We start from the raw sequence: 17,536 nt of genomic DNA on the forward strand, positions 1-17,536 counted from the left end.
TTAAATAATTAAGATTTAAAGAACGTATTCCTCAGAAATATATTATAATAAAACTAGGACAATAATCAGTCAACCTGATTTATAACCAGTAGATGGGCTTAGATTTACTTTGACTTCTACAAGCACAGAGAAATATTTCACCCTGTCAATTGATCTGATTTAGATCAAGAGCGTAGCAGCCACAGTAAGATGACAGCTGTCTCTGGTAGCTAGATTCTCATCAGGTCCGGAAGCAAACAGAAACTTTTCTTTTTTACAGATGTTTTATTTCAACAGCAACAACAAACCTTTGGTAAATCCACAGGACAGCAGCTCAGGACCAGATGCAGCACTTCTCTCAGGTCTCGATCAATCAATAAAGATGCAGGGTAGCCAGAAAACCCCAATCAAGCACTTTTCACTTGATAATTTTTTTTTTTGCCAAGAAACAGGGTGCCTCAAAGAGACCAGAGTTCTGATAATAGTTGTGCCAAAAAGTTGAGTTCTGAAAATAGTTGTGCCAAAAAGTTGTGCCAAAAAGTTGAGTTCTGATAAGGCCAAATTGCTGAAATAAGGTCAGCTGGAAACAAAGGTCAGAAGAGAGACAGTAAACACTGGTTTAAACAAAGCAAATACCAGGTTTGTAAAAAGAAAGGAAACTCTGGTCACCTGTAGACCAGGTTTCTGAATTAAGGAAAACCAGAACACCTATTGGGATAACTGGTTATGGAAACACTTTTACAAATAGAAAGATAGGATTATGCACAGGGAATGGCGTTCCAGATGAGTTGGAACAGGAAAAGGAAGGTAAACACAGCTGGAAACAAAATGTCCAATAGTGGTGAGAGGAGACTGGTCCGGAGGACACCTGCAAGACAAAGAGACATCCGTCAGACACTTGTGATGATCAAACAAGGAAGAAGAGAGGAGCAGAAGGACCAAACGGAGAACAGACAGAAAGAAAGAGAAAGGAGAAAGAAGGAGAGAAAGAATGGAGGAGAACGAGGGAAAAAGAGAGAAAGGAGAGAGTAGAGAAGGAGGGAGAGATCAAAACATCAAACATTCTCAGTGAGCTTTAGCTCAATTTCTTTTCAATGGTCCAAATTATGAACAGGTGTTTAGGTACTACATTTTAGGAACAAAATATAAACTATGGCTGGTGTGAACTTGCTGCTTGCTGTGTTCTCATGGAACATTTTTAATAGTGGAGATTCAAGCGGATTCAGAACAAACAGGCTGAAAACCATGAATTTAATTCACACACAGCTTCGATCCTCAATTCACCTCGTTCACATTGTTCCTCTGATAAATTGTTTGGTAAAAATTTGTTTTATGTGCTAAGGCAGTGTTTTCCATTAATTAACAAGACTGCTGTTGCCCACCAGTCTTGTATGGACCCACTACAGTCTCATATGACGTGTGTTTGTTTGTTCAGTAAATTATTTTAGAAATATAATGAGTGAATGACTTTGTTTCATTTTTCTAGATTAAATTGGAAATATTTCTGATCTTTACAAGTTCTTATTTACCAGCGTATGTTTGTATACAGCAAACAAAATTCTGTAAAGAGATACATGGGGCTTGAAAATGTGCACACACACTAAAACCCAGAGGATCATGGATCCTTCCACCACAGTCTTTTAAAATGCTGTGGGAAACACTGGCTGTGGTTTCAGGCAATGTAATAAAATTCACAAATATTTAATTATATAGATCCAAGCAAGTTCATATATTGAGAAATACATCTTTTTAAATTGAAAAATGTTAAGATTTTATTTTAAAAAAATATTACTACATAAACACACCAAACTACCAAAAATGACCAAAAATAGATACCACTCAGCAACAGTATTGATTCCCAGGTACCAGATTTCGGTCCTAGTCAACGCACGATGGTGACGATGTCAGTTTAGCCTGAAGGAAGAAAACAAGAGTGTTTATTTTATTGTCATCCAGGTCTTCTGTGACTCTAATGTTTCCACCATATAAGTTAACATGTTACCAACAACGCTAGCACTCACCAGTCAACGCAAGAGCTGATGAAGATTTCTGATTAGCCTGTAAAAAGAAATAAAAAAAAATAGTAGAGTTCTCCATTAAACCCCACAATTCCTCTTCTCTCTAGGACTTTGTTGTGATTGGTCAACATGGTGACCATACAGTTGATCTTACACATTCAATAAATCATTTTGCAGCAGGAAACTGTTACATATGCTGATGCCTAAACTTTATATCATCACATTATCTCTAAATATCACAGTCACAGTCCACTGCTGTGGTCTACAGCCTACTGAAATTCAAAGTAACTACACTACCAACCAAAATTTTAATTACTTAGTTTCTACTCACTATAAAGGTCTGAATTACTGACATTACTATTATTCAATCATTTGCATTTATACCATTGTAAAAAAAAAAGTCAATCCCTTCTTTCTGACCCTAAACTGCACAGCAGGTCTTGGTGATATCACAGTAAATTATAATATGACATTTTTCTCATAACATTATCACTTTTGTGGTTTTTTTTTTACTTTATTGACCTAGGACTTTTTTTTCTCATATTATTAATTTTACCTCTTTATTACTCCCCCAAAAAGTCTGTTCCTAAAGTTTCACATGTGACATGTTTTTATGATTTAACAAATTGATCCTTATATTCATAACACATACACACACACATTATATATACACACACATTATATATATATATATATATATATATATATATATATATATATATATATATATATATATATATATATATGTATATATATGTATATATATAAGGAAATGTATTCTGGTTGAAATCATCCACAATACATTTCCATGCAGCAGCACAGTAATGAGGCATCTTCTCTGATCCACGTTCACAATAACAGAACTCAACTTTTTTTCTGCCACATACAATATGGCGGTGACGCGCGAACCTGCGCCCTATGACGCGTCTACGTATATGATGTCTGTGGTTGAACTCACACAGCTGACACTACAGCGATTTGATTGGCTGAGCAGCACAACCCGAATCACGTGACCTATTGGACCTGAGCGCTACAGTTTAGATTTTTCTTTCGGCTTAAACTTATTAATGTGCAAGTGAAAACGTGGGAACATTGGTGTTTTGAGATCAATGCTGTGTGTAGCAACTTATCCAAGTGAAAGAAAGTTGCCATCTGACAGTTCATACGAAAAGTCACCCTACAGATTCTGGCCCACGGCACTAAATAGCCCCGCATAATATAGTGATTACGTGTTTAGGGGTTAAGGCGGACGTTCAAAAACAACCCGGGACGGCTGGTTACTCGACAATAAGACCTGCACAGATGGTTCTAAATTAAATTAATGGACAAAAGCTGTTGGTCTGACAGTAAGAAACATTTTCAGAAACTAGTTTAAACTAGTTAGTTTCAAAGCCCAATGCTCAGCGCGCTAACGGTTAGCTAACGGCTAGCTAACGGTAGCTACCTATGAATCAGCAAATTGAGATATCACCTACAGAGATATGAAAAAACTATTTGCACTTTTTATGTCACCGTTGTACTCATAAATCAGTTATGTATTCATTTAAACATAAAATGTTTAACGGGGTTCATTATATTTGTCTTTGTGGAAGACATTCAACCAACTTACCAGTCCAACGAGCAGCACAGAATAACTTCCGTCTCTGGAAAGACGGGACGGGAGAGACCGTTGAGAGGCGTTCGGGGAACACTCGGACATTTACGCTTCGATCAAGAATGACTGCATATATAATTAGTAATAAATATACAACTTTAAAATGCTGTTCGTTTAATAAAGTTAGTAAGGAACTGTTAGCATTGACAGTCATACATTGTTAGATTAATTCTTAAATCCTTTGTCACTCTTTGGTTTCTGTGTAAATTCCAACAGTCTTAACTGTTCATGAACCCAGTTCCTTTCTCCGTATCTTGGAACATATGAAAGAAAAAAGGGTTAGACCGCACCAAGACGCTTGTTCCAAATGCTTTTTTTACTTTGGAAAAATTAATAAGATCGGTGCAGATGATCCATGTGAAAATGCTTTGACTGGGAAAAAATGACATGCAGTTGTATTTTCAATCTTTTTAATGTATAAAAAAAAGATGCATGATAAATTCCGCAGATCCCCACCACATTAAATCCAATTTGATAAACTTCCCATCGTAGAGGCCATGACAGCTCCTGTTTCTGTACCTGCGCTTAAAAAGTGTTAGGCATACTTATACAGTGGAGGAGTGTGTTTGAGGGTACAAGGGCATGTATTTGTTATCCACAGACAGCAAGACTTATGTCTATAAAGTATATGACAGGCTCAGCTAAGTAGTCAAAAACATAGCAAAACATATGGGCTTATGTGTGTGTGGGTGCATACTTTCATTTCAAAGCCATTTAAAGACCGACTGGAGAGAGAGAGAGAGAGAGAGAGAGAGAGAGAGAGAGAGAGAGAGAGAGAGAGAGAGAGAGAAATACATGACAGCTCATAACTCAGACTATTTATCCATCATTGCCCAGCTTTATTGTGGAGATTTCTCCTTGGCATTAAAATCCTTGGAAAGCAGAACTCTGTAGGCCCTTCTTAGAGCTACTTCCGGTAAGCAAGATTCTAACCGTTAGCCACTAATATGGTTGTGTTCAGGATCACCTGGTTATAGTACTCTGTGATCATGGAGAAGAATACAAATCTAAGGGAAAAGCACCAAAAGTTTCCTGACTCATTGTAAACTCTGTATTGAGAGAGAAAGAGAGGAGGACAAGAAGCGAGCGACAGAGCGAAGAAGAGAGATGAGAAGAAGGAGCAAGCCAGAGAGAGAGAGAGAGAGAGGAAAAGAAGGAGCGAGTGAGCGAGCGAGAGGGAGAAAGGAGAAGAAGGAGCAAGCGAGAGAGAGAGATAGAGAGGAGAAGAAGGAGTGAGCAGGGTGAGAGAGAAGAAGGAGAGAGCAAGGGAGAGAGAGGAGAAGAAGGAGCAAGCGAGAGAATGAGAGAGACAGGAGAAGGAGCGAGAGAGAGAGGACGAGAAAAGAGACAGAGGAGAAGGAACAAAAGAGAGAGAGAAATGAGGAGAAGGAGAGAGCGAGAGAGAGAGAGAGAAATGAGGAGAAGGAGAGAGCGAGAGAGAGAGAGAGAAATGAGGAGAAGGAGAGAGCGAGAGAGAGAGAGGAGAAGTAGAAGCGAGCGAGAGAGCGAGAGGAGAAGAAGGAGCGAGAGAGAGAGGAGGAGGAGAAGAAGAGAGAGCAAGAGAAGGAGCGAGAGAGAGAGGAGAAGAAGGAGCGAGCAACAGAGCAAGGGAGAAAGAGAAGAAGGAGTTCCAGTAGTAGTAGGAGTAGTATCTGTTGTAGTAGTAGTAGTAATTAGAAAGAATTTGAAAAATTTGAAGAACTTGAAGTATTTGAAAAAAATTTGAAGAATTTGAACCATTTGAACAATTAGGAGAAGGTCCTGTTGGAAGAAAAGCCCAATAGGAAAGCATGTGAAATCCAAAATGGGCCAGAAAAGTGACATATCGCTGAAAGTTCAATTCAATTCAATTCAATTCAATTTTATTTATATAGCGCCAAATCATGAAACATGTCATCTCAAGGCACTTTACAAAGTCAAGTTCAATCATATTATACAGATTGGGTCAGATTATACAGATTGGGTCAGATTATACAGACTTGAAAATCAGTCACTTGAAAATTTTAAAATGTCAAGAGGAAGTGACTGTGCGAATTTCAGATTGCTACATTACTCACAGCAACTGCAGTGAGTGTTGAAAGTTGCCATTCTATCCGAATAGAGCCTCTCCCTCTGGCCCTCAGAGTTCCGTCGTCATGGAAACTCACTGACACAGCTGCAGCGGGCTGTCTATCCAAGTGCAGAGACTTTCTGTCAGAGGCTGCCTATTGGGTTATAATGGAGAACTTTGCCTCAAACAATGCTCCATATCTCCTGTTCCGTAAATGGTAGAGACGTAATTTTTTCAGCGTTTAATTCTTAACGGATAGGGGAAGAAGACATGCTATCGGTTTTTGCTGGAAAAAGTTTAATAAAGGCATAAAAATTATGATATAAAGGCAATGTTTAGCGAATTTCAGAAATCCTCTAAAAAGGTTCCCGAACAAATCGCTCTAGCTGAAAAAGTATAAGAGATATCAAAATAATTCTTTCACTCTGAGTATCAGCAGGCTTTTGAGGACTATGGAGTTCATTTTTATGTTTGTACAAAAATCGGTGTAAGCACAGCAACGATGTAAAAAGTGGATGATGTGGAAGAATGAAGCTCCAAAGCGTTTTAAGGATTTTGCACATTTGCTACTCCCGAACAAATTGTTCCTGCGGAAAAACCGTAACAGTTATCCACAAAATTCCTTTTTTATGAGTGCCAGAAGGGTCTGGACATTCATGTGTGAAAGTCTCATGCCTGTACATAAAACGGTTTAGGAGTAGCGACGATGTAGAAAAGTGTCTCATTTGGGGAGATTGAAGTCTGATCCTGTTTTAGCATTTTCCCAAAACGCTACTCCCGAACAAATTGTTCCTGCGGCAAAACCGTAACATTTATCGACAGTATTTCTCTTTTGTGAGCGCCAGAAGGGTCGGGACATGAATGTGTGAAAGTCTCATGCCTGTACATGAAACGGTTTAGGAGTAGCGACGATGCGAAAACATGTGATGTTTTGGATTTCCAGGTGTCATTTTTGAAAACCGCTCCATAGGAAATGAATGGGGAAGGTTTCGGGTTAGTGTCGCTCTGAGGTGATTTGCGAAAAATCTATAAATCCCACACCAATGATGGTTACATTTTCCGAATCCAGACAAAAATTCCTACGTTTTGATGTATAATTTATGTGGATAGGTTGAAAATTGAGCGAGTGAGAAGAAGTTGTTCGGAGAAGAAGAATTTGTTGAATTTCTAGAGTGCGCACTCTAACAGAGGCTCCTTGACAACCATAGCAACGCATGTTATTTGCTGAATTTCTTGAAAAACCAAAATTATTTTAAAGACGTACTATACGAAAATGGTAAAAGATATGAAAAAGCTGAACTATACCATAATAGCTGAAAGATATCACTACATTTTAAAAGTTGAATGGCGTTTCTAGCTGAAAGTAGGCTGAAGCAGTAAGCTGTCAAAAAGCTGAAATATTTGAAGAATTTGAAGGATTCTCCATTCATTTGAATGAGAGCAAAAAAGTTACAAAAAGTTGAATATTTTAAATATTATAAAAGTTATAATTACCAAAAGTCTTAGCAGTAATGTCCTGAAGGAGCTGAACGTTTTGATACCAGAATGGTTGAAATCGGTTGAAAAATGCAGAAGTAGTTAGAAGTCAGAAAATGTACGGAATAATAATAATAATAATAATAATAATAATAAAAATAAAGAAAAACAGGAAAACAATAAGTGAGAATGCTGTATAGCATTCTCACTTGATAAAGAAAAACAGGAAAACAATAAGTGAGAATGCTGTATAGCATTCTCACTGATTATGAAAATAAAACTATTTCAAGATGTATTTCTTTCATTCCAATAATGAAATTAGCGATTTAGTCTTCCTGAAAGCATAAATTCACCCTCTCAGACAGGTTTAAGACTGATCATGTTTCTGTATTTATCCAACGAGACTGGGAGGATTTGATTTTTACATTCTGATGCTACCTAAGCATCATTTAGTAATAAACCTTTATCCATCAATGTTCCTTACTAATTTCATAAAAGTTATCATTCTTTCCATTTTATCTCTTCTTTCTTTCACCTCTTCTCTTTCTTTTTTCTCTTCTTGTTCTTCCTATTTTTTTTCTCTTCTTGTTCTTCCTTTTCTCTCCTACTTTCCCATTGTAGTGTCCACATAATTTGAAATACTCCCCGCATGAATCACAATAAAGCTATTAACATGCATAAATCAAGCCGAGCATTATGGCGAAAGCTGATTGCTCCACTTGGGAAAGTAAAATCTGTCGAGCTCTATTTGGCATTAAGACAACAATTCTTATTGCCACATTGCTAGACAGGACACTGGGGGGAAAAATGAATAAAATAAAATGTATAGAGGAGAATTGGGCAATTTTTTAAGTCTTCTGTTGCTACATGTTTACATACATCTAAATTCAACCAACATGAAGAGAGTAAAATAAAAGTTCCTGAAGTTGTGTCTCAATAGAAGATGTTTAATTCTGCTAAATAATTTATTTTGAAGCTGGCCTAGACGAACCTATCTAAAATAGCAAAGAAAACAGTAGCACCCGTCATCAGGCCTAGCTCCAGTCCATGGAGACGGTTGGGAAACTGTTCAGAGAGCAGCACTAAAACGTAGAATAGGAAGTGAAGACATGAAATAGGCAGTGAGTAAAACATCCATCCAGCCACTTCCTGAACTCACCTACCTCCACCTGTTCTCTTCAGAGACGTAGACCAGACAGTTCATCACTTTAACCCAGAGACAGACGGAAATGGTCAGACCTCTAAACTTATTAAAGTCTGTAGTGAAGCTTTTCCATCCTGAATAAAACTCTTTGCTCTCAGGCTCTCTTCAGCTGACCAGCTCGACTTCATAACAGGACTCAGCTTCAACCTCTCCGAGGATTTCACTACTTTCAGCGAACTTTCAGAGAGATTTCATATTTTAATGAATACATTCTAAGTCATATATAAGTAAATTATTTCACTAAAGAAAAAAAAAACACAAATAAAACTGATAAAATAGATCATTTTGATAAAATCATCCATTATCATGCTGCAGGACAGAACATCTCCTCTAAAATCTCCCTAGTCAGAATAAATGAATCAACTTCACACAGGATGACACTCGCTGAGGTGTGAACTTCTCAGCTTTTCTCGTTCTGATGAAACACATACAAAGAGTTGTCACTGCAAAACATTCAGAGGATATTTAGAGACTCTGAAATAAGTTTTTTTCATTTGCTAATAATCTACCAAAAATTTTATGTTCTTTAAATAACTGTTTCAATGAGAATAATTATGGAAAGTCGCTGGTTTTGAGGTAAATAATCATTTATTGACCCAAAAATGCAGTGGTATGCAGACCCACAGTAGAGATGAAGTTTCATTGTATCGTTTCAAACAGCAGATGCCTCTCGGATATAAACTCAGCCGTGAAACCCATCAGCAGGATGGGATTCTGCTGGGTCTGGTTCTCGGACTGGAAAGAACCTCATTAAGGTACACACAGCTGGTTAAAGATTGAACAGAACCTCCAGGTCTGAAACACAACATCCCTGCAATGATTACTTAAAAACAACCCTGCTTCATGTTAGAACAGCTCCCAGGTGGTTCTGCAGGGACTGGGGAGAAAAACACAGGAGAACCAGAACTTAGTAAGACCAGCAAGGTGCAGACAGTCTGGAGACGACTGAGGGACGGCTGTTAGCGGAGTGAGAGAGTGATATTCTCTTCAGTCCTTACCGAGACCCTGAAACTTAGAAAGACCAACATAATAACCTGGAAACTTTAATAGAAACTGCTTTCTTCTTCCTTCATCTGATGTGTGGGAGCTGCTGTCCATGGTACTGAAAAGCCAGTTTAACCTCGCGGTTGAAGAAAATGTCCAAAGATGATTCAATACCACACGTTTAAAATTCAGATATTTTAGTATTAACCCAGACCAGTTTGAAAATCTTAAAAAGAAAATAGGTTTTATTTCTTTACAGCTCTTAAAATGTCCCCACAGAATTATCAGGACTTTTGGTGAGGCTGGATCAGCAGCTAACACACACCAAAGATTTTTAATGTAGACTGGGGGTGACTTTTGCTGAAAGAATTTATCCAATTATCTTTTCATCATTTTAATCAGCACCATTACCTCCATCATCTAGTTGTTATGTGTCAACATGTTTTCTAACATTGCTTACAAATAGCACAGATAGGGGGCGCCAAACATTATCCACTGGATGTCATAGGAAAGGAATTAGAAAATGGTGCTCAGGGAACAAAGATATATCACCGGTAGCAGAAACCGCCTCTGTTGACTTATTATTAGTGTGGAACAGCCTAAAGTTCTGTGATGACTGATGGCCACATTATTTAAATCTAACCAAAGTCTTTTGTTCAGATTTATGTCTGGCAGCTGAAAGTCCACAGCTGAATGGTCACTTGGCATCCGTTTTTTCCAATAAGGGTTGATTTATCCATTTCTATTCAGTTTATTTATAGACCACCAATTCATAGCAAATTATCTCAAGGCTAAGATAAGTTAAAAGTTTTCCGTCTTAGGAAACCCCGCAGGTTACATGGAGTCATTGACTAGCTGCAATCCCTCCTTGATGACGGTGGAGCCACAGTGGACAGTCGTTGTTATTCTTTTGTTGACTTTGCAGCAATCCTGTCTATGCTGTGAAGCTGCAAATGGTTGAAACTAAAGGGACAGCTCTACTGGTCTGCCCGTTTTCGCCCAGCAAACTCAGTCCCTCTCTGCTGAAGATATGATTGTTACCATGTGTTACCATGGTGAAATTACCTTTGAGGCAGACCGACTTAGGGTGCACAAAAAACAGAAACAAAAATTAGCAAGTAATATGACACCAATGTACAACAGCCTTAATATTTAAAGTTTTTTTCCACATTAGAACATGCAAAAGATAAAAAAAAGTTTGCTCGACTTGGAATACACTTCAACACATGTAAGTAAATGATTAAAATGTCATAGTAGCTGAAAAAAAGTGAGAGGACAAAGGGCACAGATTTGAAAGGTGGGGGGACATGTCCCACTCATGCCCCCGTCCTTTACGCCCATGTAGAGAGTGATATGAGCCCTGTTACATAGATTAGTCCATCCTTCATGAATCACAGGTAATGAGGTAGAATTTCTGCAGTGACTTGGATGCTTCATTTACAAAAATGTTCAGGTTGATATTCCTGAGAATAAAAGTGTGCAAACAGGCAATCACAGTAGTGTGATCGTAACATATGATCAGAATCAGAAATACTTTAATAATCCCAGAGGGAAATTACGGTTTCAGTACAACCGCCATCACATACATCACAAACATTTCAGGGGGAGACGCCAATTCATGAAACATGTCATCTCGAGGCATATATATATATATATATATATATATATATATATATATATATATATATATATATATATATATATATATATATATACAGTATATATATATACTGTATGTGTGTGTGTGTGTTATGAATATAAGGATGAATTTGTTAAATCTAAACATTGTGGTATTCATTATTTCATAAAACCGTGTCACATGTGAAACTTTAGGAACAGACTTTTTGGGGGAGTATTAAAGAGGTAAAATTACTAATATGAGACCTAGGACAATAAAGTAAAAAAAGAATTATTTCACTCCTGGAGTAATAGGACCAGGTTAGATTATTTTAATAATGTTTATTCTTTACGAAAATAAATTCAGGAGAATGAAGCTAAAGGGATACGAAAATAAACTTGTAATATTACAAAAATAAAATTATTACGAATACAAAGTATATTCTGAGATTAAAGTCCCTCTGATACTGTTTAAGTGACTGAGAAACTGAAGATTTGCCACATTTAAGATGGCGGACGCTCTGACGCATCGCAGCATAGGCAGAACCCGCCCAATGACGCGTCTACGTATATGATGTCTATGATGTCGAGCAGCCACGTTTATCCTCCTGGTTCTTTGTTGTTCTGCTGTGAGTCCAGAAGCTGGAAGAGAGCAGCAGCTGCTGCAGGTGATGAAGTCTGGAAAGAAGTCCAGCAGCTGGAGGCACAGCGGAGAAACTGGAGGGAAGCAGGAGCTCAAAGAGCGGCAGGACGCAGCAGAGGAGACACCGATGATGGGGGATGTTTTCCAGCCCAGAGTTCTGCTGCACCGATTAGGTTTGGAGATTTCCTTCTTCATGCTAACTGTGTGGATGGAGCTAAAGTTTAGGAGCCGTTTTCAGCAGCTGATGGATTCCTCCTCTTCATTGTTGCAGAGTTTCCCCCAGAAAACTGGCTAAACCTGCAGCTCTGCATAGGAGGTGCTAATGCTAGCTTAGCATGTAGCATAGGAGGTGCTAATGCTAGTTTAGCATGTAGCATAGAGGTGCTAATGCTAGCTTAGCATGTAGCATAGGAGGTGCTAATGCTAGTTTAGCATGTAGCACCATAGACATGAGTAGACCCACAGTAATATATACGTAGACGCGTCATAGGGCGCAGCTTCGCACGTCAACGTCACCGCCATATTGTATGTGGCAGAAAAGAGTTCTGTTATTGTGAACGTGGATCAGAGAAGATGCCTCATTCCTGTGCTGCAATAAATACACACACACACACACACACACACACACACACACATATATATATATATATATATATATATATATATATATATATATATATATATATATATATATTTCAATATTTGTGTGTTTACGTGTTATGAATATAAGGATCAATTTGTTAAATCTAAACATTGTGGTCTTCGTTATTTCATAAAACCGTGTCACATGTGAACCTTTAGGAACAGACTTTTTGGGTGAGTATTAAAGAGGTAAAATTAATAATATTAGGAAAAAAAGTCCTAGGTCAATAAAGTAAAAATAAACGAACAAACACAAAAGTGATAATGTTATGATAAAAACATCATATTATGAGAATTAAGAGGGAACATTTCCAGAATAATCACAGTTTGCAGAATTATTTCACTCCTGGAGTAATAGGGCCAGGTTAGATTTTAAATATTTTTATTCTTTAGGAGAATACATTCAGGAGAATGAAGCTAAAGGGATACGAAAATAAACTTGTAATATTACAAAAAAATACTACGAATACAAAGTATATTCAGAGATTAAAGTCCCTCTGATACTGTTTAAGTGACTGAGTAACTGCAGATTTGCCACATTTAAGATGACGGACGCTCTGACGCATCGCAGCATAGGCAGAACCCGCCCAATGACGCGTCTACTCTTATATTATGGCCGTTTCTCAATTCACGAGAACGCGAGTCCGTACTCGCGTTCTCGTCAAGTCTGTTCTCGGTAAGAACACAGGAAGATCGGACTTGACGAGAACGCGAGCACGCAGCACGTATTGTGTATTGGAACAGAAGTATACTCGTGACGTCATCACACCCACAGCGCTTGAGCATTCCTTTAACGTTCAAAACTATTTATACACTACACCATCATATCTTATTGAAAACGTTTTTTATTTAAATTAATTTCTAAAAACTATAAAAAATATCTAAAATAATTACAGAACTGTGGGTGTAAAACCAGCAATAGCGTGAATTTTTTTGTGGGGAGTTGTAATTGTTCTAGTTATAGAGGCGATTGAATCTTCTTTAAAAATCAGCGCTTTGTAGAAGCAAAATGAGCAATACGAGCAATATTGCTGTTGCTTCGGTCGTTGGTCAGCTTTACCAGCAGGCTGGAGAGGAGGTGATGCAGTTGAGGAGGCAAATCCGAGCAAGGAGAAGATTGATGCGGCAGAGGAGGCTCAGAAGGCAGGCTTTGCTCACCCATCTATTGCCAACTGGTAGGCATTTTAAGATTGACAGCCTATTTCCTACTTTTATCTTTTAAAAAAACATTGAGGATGGTATTAAAAACGTGATCAGGTTGAAATTGTGACTATTTTTCCTATATTAATAAAAATGAAGACCCAGTTTTAACATTAATAACAGTAGGGTTAAGCTACTTTATTGCACCTACTAACCTTCACAGCATTGATCATTAAGAAAGGAAAAAAAAAACATTTTTATGTCTGTCCACCTTTACAGTGATTAATCTATAAATTATGTGCAGTTAGTTCAGCCCATTTTTTCAGTGAAATGGTAAAAATACCAGAGAAGGGAAGCCATTTGTTACATTTACTATACTTGACTAGTTTTACAACACTATACATTTTATCTTTTCTTTCTTGAGAACTATAATAATCTGCATGTTAAACAGGTATAGTTTTATGCATAGAAAACGTGACAAAAAACAATTAACATTTGGCATTTTTTATTTACAGGAAGAAACAGAAACAAAATATGTGAGGATAAACACTTCTGTGCCGATCCTCGAAATATTTTTTAATGAAGGAGACCTGAAACCAGCCTTCAGGCTAAACAGGGCCACCATCGTCCTCCTCCTTCAGCTGCTGCCCATCCAGAAGGTCCATGGATGGCCACAGGAGATAGAGGTGCTGCTGACCCTCTACTGGCTGGCCTGTGGTGCATCCTATAGGGAAACAGCTTGCCAGTAAGATCTCTTACCTTCTTGTCCTTAAATAGAGCCAGCAATGACACACAATTGATAGATGATATTAATTGGATAGAAGATTAAGACAGATCAGCATATTACCTAAATTACAAGTTAATTTTATATTTGGTACAGGTCAAGTGGAGGCATGCTACAACAGACACCACGCCAAGGCTGATTAACATCATTGAGCGTGTCTTTGGTGGTCTGAAGACACGGTGGCGTTCCATCTTCTTCAGGGCGTTGGAGGTCCGCCTGACGTTTGCCCCAAAAGTAATCACCGCCTGCTGCATCCTTCACAATATTAGTATAGCAGCAGGTGACCAGCTAGACATGGAGGATGAGGAGGTTGATCCAGAGGAGGATGACCATCCAGCGGCTGAAGACAAGGAGCTGCTCCAGCTGGCTGCATGTTTAAGTTGACATGACTACATCTGACCTAACGTAGATCAGTTCTAGTCTTGTTCACATGCTGCTTCATTTCATATTTTCACCACCTGTGAAAATACATGAAATAATCAGTAAATTAATTTCCATTCCAACTATTTTTAATTGTATGTTTGTAGGTGTTGTCTATTTGTATAAGATGTGAATAGAAGTTATTTCTTTGTTTTAAACCACGTTAGTAACTGTTAATAATTTGTTGAATATATTACACCTTCATTCTTTTCCAAAGATTAAACATTTGTATAAAATAAATGTCTGTTTTTTTCATATACTATTATTACTATTGTTTTCTTTCCCTCTTTCTCCTCTCAATTATTCGTGTCCTGACTCAGAAGAAACTCACTTAGATAGGAAAAACATTTATAGAATGTATTTATTTATTTATTTTATATGCTGCTGCCGTCCTAGGGAGACATTTACAATTTATTCCAGCAAGTATTGAGTTAATAAAGCAACACACGTCAGTCAAATAAACACAAAACAAATAAATCATAACCAGCGGTATTATGCACACCACTTTTTTAAATTACACACTAACTCTGTAAACAGGACACATAGGGAAGCTTAAAAGTATAATGTTCTCGCCTCAAACGATCTTAAAACGTACTTTTGAACAACAACAGCAGCAGAAAAGGGAATTTTTTAACTTACCGCTGTGAGCTCTGTTTGCGCTGTCTTGAATCGAGCTGCGGCCGCGGTGCATTCTGGGCAAGCGGTCAGTCTGAAGAACGCACAAGTCTGCTCTGATGCATGCTCGATAAAGAGGGCGGGCGAGAACAACATCCGGGGAATTCGGTGCGTTCTCGATTTGGCGTTCTCAGCATTGGAACAGTGCTCGGGCTGAGGCTGATGACGTGTCACGAGCACACGAGCACACGAGAACGCTCAAGAACGCATATTGAGAAACGGCCCCTGTCTATGAGTAGACCCGCTTTTGCCCACGTGCGCTGACGGGATTTGGGGGCGCCATCTTGGGGCGGTCGACAGCTCAGCTCAGCTCAGTGTAATGTGTTTACCAGGCAGAATCAATTCTAAGCAACTATAACTCATTGAATATTGAACTAATTTTCACTTTTTTTGCTTAAAACTTTAAAGCTATAGCTTTTATAACAAATGGTCCAGTGCGTTTAAATAATCTTAGTGGGGTTAAAAGTAATAGAATATTCTGACAGGATGTGTGTATGCTTCAAAACACAGCCACTCATACATGTTTATAATTTTTCTATTACCACATAAACAAACACGTGTGTGTGTGTGTGTGTGTGTGTGTGTGTGTGTATATATATATATATATATATATATATATATATATATATATATATATATATATATAAAAAAAATAAAACAAAGCTTTGATGGCTTTACGGTACAGATGCAATTTTGGAGGGACTAAGTCACAAAGACTTGGACGTGTAGACCTTTATCTCTCACCTTTATATTAGAAAAATCACATTCTAATCAAAAATATAAACAAAATCTTTTCATCTTACTTGGGAAAAGTTATCCCTCGATCCCTGACCTCAATATTCCCTTGATTTAAACAAAAATACTCCGCACTGTGCTGAGGCATCATTAGTGTGTTCAGCTTGAATCAGCAGGATAGGGTAGCAGGTCGACCGCCCCAAGATGACTTAGACTTAGACTTCTTTATTTGTCATTCGGTATGCACAACTGCGTACAGAACGATCGTACGATCGTAAGTTGTACGTTGTTTCGTACAACTTTTGTAAATCGCAGTAGAAGTTAAATTACAGTTTTAGGTGCGGCAGAGATTTAGAAGTAAACAGTAGATTTTAAATATACAGTATTCAAACAGTTGAAATGTAACAAAAAAGAGACATTTATGTACAGATTGGATTGTGCAAGGGCATTTGTGCATGAATGCATTTGTTTGTGCAATTTTAAGACTAGGAGTCCAATAGCATTTTTAATGCTATATGAGCTGCAATGATGCAAAAATGTGCAAAAAAAGATGGCGGCCCTAATTCCTGCGCCGCGACAGTCAATGCGGGGTCTACTCTTATATAATGTCTATGTGTAGCACCCTTAAGCATCAGGTTTTTGTCGGTCTGCCTGGAAAAGTTCCTCAGAACAACGCCTTTTTGTTTATATTTTTCTAGAAAGAGGATCGCATGTTTTCTTGTGGCTCTCTATGGACGGCCAATGCTGCCATAATTCAGGATACATACAGAATAAATAAATTAGTCAATAAAATAGATACTGGGCCAAAAAGTAGCTAAAATATACATTTGTGTGCCATAAAACGGCACAAAATAGTTTAAAAATATTCAATAATTGACCATCTAAAGAGCTACAAATGGTACATTTCTCTTTAAAGATTTTACAGTCGTATTTCATGTCTTTGCTTTGATGCATGTTTTTTGATTTAAACCACTAATTTCAATCCGTTTTTTTTTTAACTGTTTAATTTATCTTGTATATTTAACAGTGCAGTGTTACCATAATCATATTCAACTAGATAAATGCATCTTTATTCTGTTGTAACAACAGAAAAAGGTGCATTTGTTTATTTCATGTGGTGCCCTCATTACTTCAATATACTGAGAACATTTGCTTAATACAAATATGATGATGATGATGATCAACCATCTGTCGATTATTATAAACATTAAGCCTAATATAGCACATTCTCCACACGCAAACAGTTCTATGGTCATTTATTACCAAATGAAATAAGAAGGGGAGTTTATTCTTGAAAAAGGCATTTTTGTTGCTAGATAGACCCCATCTCCCTTAGGTGTGAGAGTGTGTGTGAATGGTTGTATGTTGTGTTTATCTCTGTGTTGCCCTGTGATGGACTGGTGACCTGTCCAGGGTCAACCCGCCTCTCCCCCATTGACAGCTGGAGATAGACACCAGCACCCCTCACAACCCCACAATGATAGACATGTTAGAAGATGGATGAATGGATGGATA

The 17,536-nt window shown here is 37.8% G+C and overlaps 1 long non-coding RNA gene across 2 annotated transcripts; it reads right to left on the reverse strand.

Moving 5' to 3' along the window:
- Positions 1-244: 244 nt before the first annotated feature.
- On the reverse strand, positions 245-4,503 carry LOC118561377. Of its 2 annotated transcripts, none has more exons than XR_004930006.1 (4): positions 3,607-4,503; positions 2,001-2,037; positions 1,816-1,893; positions 245-847 (listed from the first exon to the last, which is right to left on the reverse strand). It is a non-coding gene; the product is annotated as an uncharacterized LOC118561377 (long non-coding RNA). The 2 variants fall into 2 exon arrangements; XR_004930005.1 differs by having other exon boundaries at positions 1,846-1,893; positions 3,607-4,501.
- Between the last annotated feature and the right edge of the window lie 13,033 nt (positions 4,504-17,536).

The sequence above is a fragment of the Fundulus heteroclitus genome, unplaced genomic scaffold (assembly GCF_011125445.2).
Source record: "Fundulus heteroclitus isolate FHET01 unplaced genomic scaffold, MU-UCD_Fhet_4.1 scaffold_62, whole genome shotgun sequence".
Lineage (NCBI taxonomy): Eukaryota > Metazoa > Chordata > Actinopteri > Cyprinodontiformes > Fundulidae > Fundulus > Fundulus heteroclitus.